The sequence below is a fragment of the Mandrillus leucophaeus genome, unplaced genomic scaffold, assembly GCF_000951045.1.
Source record: "Mandrillus leucophaeus isolate KB7577 unplaced genomic scaffold, Mleu.le_1.0 Scaffold5, whole genome shotgun sequence".
Lineage (NCBI taxonomy): Eukaryota > Metazoa > Chordata > Mammalia > Primates > Cercopithecidae > Mandrillus > Mandrillus leucophaeus.
This window is the reverse complement of record NW_012105364.1, coordinates 5,944,294-5,947,171: the sequence shown is the minus strand read 5'-3', so window position 1 is coordinate 5,947,171 and position 2,878 is coordinate 5,944,294.

The following is a 2,878-nucleotide window of genomic DNA, read 5'->3' as shown; positions in this document are numbered from 1 at the left end:
GCTGGTGGGAGTGTAGCAGTGAGGATGACCAGAGGTCACTCTCGTCACCATTTTGGTTGTAGTGGGCTTTGGCTGGCTTCCTTGCTGAAATCTGTTTTTATCAGCAAGGTCTTTCTGACCTATATCTTGTGCAGACCTCCTATCTCATCCTGTGACTTAGAGTGCCTTAATCTCCTAGGAATGCAGCCCAGTAGGTCTTAGCCTTATTTTACCTAGCCCCTATTGAAGATGGAGTTGCTCTGGTTCAAACGTCTCTGACACCACTACTTTAGAATAGCTTCTTGGGGACAGCAGAAATCAGGCTGGGTACGCAGACAGAGGTGGAGAGAAAGGCCTGAAGGATGGTAAAAACCTGGCAGGGTGGCACGCCAAGTAAGGCACCATAAGTTCTGTGGGCCTCAAGCCCTGCAGTTAAACAAAGACTTGTGTCCAGAAGAGCAAATTTTGCAGAATGTTCAGTGAAATTCTGATTTCCTCCTATCAATTTTTTATTGCTACTGTTACAAATTACCAGACATTTAGTAGTTTAAAGCAACACAAATTTATCTCACATTCTGGAAGTAAGAAGTTCAAAATGGGTCTCATTGAGCTAAGATCAAGGTGTGAGCAGGGCTGCATTCCTTCTCCGGGGCTTCTGGAGACCACCTATGGGTGGTCCCTTTCTCCAACTTCTGTCATCACATCTCCTTTTTCTCTGATGCTCCTACTACCCCCTGACAGGACCCTTGTGATTGTATTGGCCCACCTAGATTATCCAGGATGCCCTTTGTCTGGCCTGTGAGCCCAAGCCAAGCCATCACATCCCCTGAGACTTGCACGTATAAGCCCAGATGGCCTGAAGTAACTGAAGAATCACAAAAGAAGTGAAAATGCCCTGCCTCGCCTTAACTGATGACATTCCACCACAAAAGAAGTGAAAATGGCCAGTCCTTGCCTTAAGTGATGACATTACCTAGTGAAGTCCTTTTCCTGGCTCATCCTGGCTTTAAAAGCTCCCCCACTGAGCACCTTGTGACTCCCACTCCTGCCTGCCAGAGAACAACCTCCCTTTGACTGTAATTTTCTTTTACCTACCCAAATCCTATAAAACAGCCCCACCCTTATCTCCCTTCGATGACTCTCTTTTCAGACTCAGCCCGCCTGCACCCAGGTGATTGAAAAGCTTTATTGCTCACACAAAGCCTGTTTGGTGGTCTCTTCACACGGACGTGCGTGACACCCTTCCCCAATGAAGATCGTGAATTTCACCACATCTACAAAGTCCCTTTTACCATATAAGGAAAGAGATGCATCAGTTCTAGGGATTAGGGCATGGACATTTTTGGGGTGGCAGGATTTAGCTCGTTACATCCCCCTTTTCAGCCTCATGCATGCCTTCAGGTGCAGGGCATTTGGGAATGAGCTGATGTTGGATGCTAGCAAGAGTTTGAGGTGTTCTCTGGCCTTTGTTCTGATAATTATGTAACATATATCGAGTGCTTACTATGCACCGGGCACATATTTATTATGAAGTTTAATATGCAACCTTTGCCATTTTCTGACTTATCCTCATCTTGAAGACCAGATATGTTAACAGAGCCAGAGACCAGGTTCAAAAAGGAGAGCAGGCCAGGTGCAGTGGCTCATGCCTGTAATACTGGCACTTTGGGAGGCCAAGGCAGGAGGATCACTTGAGCCCAGGAGTTTGAGACCAGCCTGGGCAACATAGGAATACCCTGTCTGTACAAAACATAACAATTAGCCAGACATGGAGACATGTTGGCCTCTACTGTCTCTTGATATCTAGCCTCCTGGGTCAGTCCCAGTTACTTCAGAAGCTGAGGTGGGGAGGATCACTTGAGCCTGGGGATGGGTAGGGGTGGAGGTGGGAGGCAGGGAGGTGGGTGTTGAGGCTGCAGAGAGCTGTGATCACCCCCACTGCACTCCAGCATGGGCAACAGAGAAAGACTCTTTCTAAAAAAAAACAAAAAACAAAAAAAACCAGCAAGCAGCATAGCTTCTTCTACCAGCAGTTCTTCTGTTCTATTTTGTAAACACGCCCACCTCACCCCCAAAAATAAGAGTAATTAGATCTTTCAAATCATCATAGATAAAGCACTTAGGGGAGGGAATGAAGTAAGGGGTAACCACGGTCTAGAACTCAAGTTGGAAATTAAGCCTCCAGAGTCTTCTCACTACCGTATCGGGAACCTGGAAAATCAATCAAATGAATGGAAATAGCAAAGGGATTCCAGAAATATTTTGGACATCGGTGCTCACTGTCTAATAAACAAGAAGCAATGCAATGTTGAGAAGAAGCTGTGATTGTAATCACTAATAAATGCTATTAGACAAATGAATTATTACAGTGTGGAAAATAAATAACAGATTTCTACCTCACACTGTGCACTGCAAAGCATTCCAGAAGGGTAAAAGAGCTAAGATTTTAAAGCAAAACAAACAAGAAAACGGGAATAGCAATCTGTCCTAGCTCTAGGAAGCTAGAGTAGACAGCTTTTCAGTGTATCTGCCCAACTGGCAATGATTCCTTCTTCTTTGGAAACTTTGGAAACTTCTTTGTCTACCCCTTAAGCCACAGAGGTGAGTCTTGAGGAGCTATATTTGTCTTCTAAGGCCTGGTCCCCTAGGCATAGCTGACTGGATCCAGCTCAGGCACTCTATTCGTTTCCTAGGGCTCCCATCACAAAGTGCCACAAAATAGATCGCTTAAAACAACAGATATTTATTGTTTCACAGTTTTGGAGGCTGGAAGTCTGAAATCGAGGTGTTGACCAGGCCATGTGCCCCTGAAGCCTCCAGGGGAGGATCCTTCCTTGTCCTTTCCAGCTTCTGGTAGCTGGGTATTCCTTGGCTTGTGGCAGTGTAAATGCAGACTCTG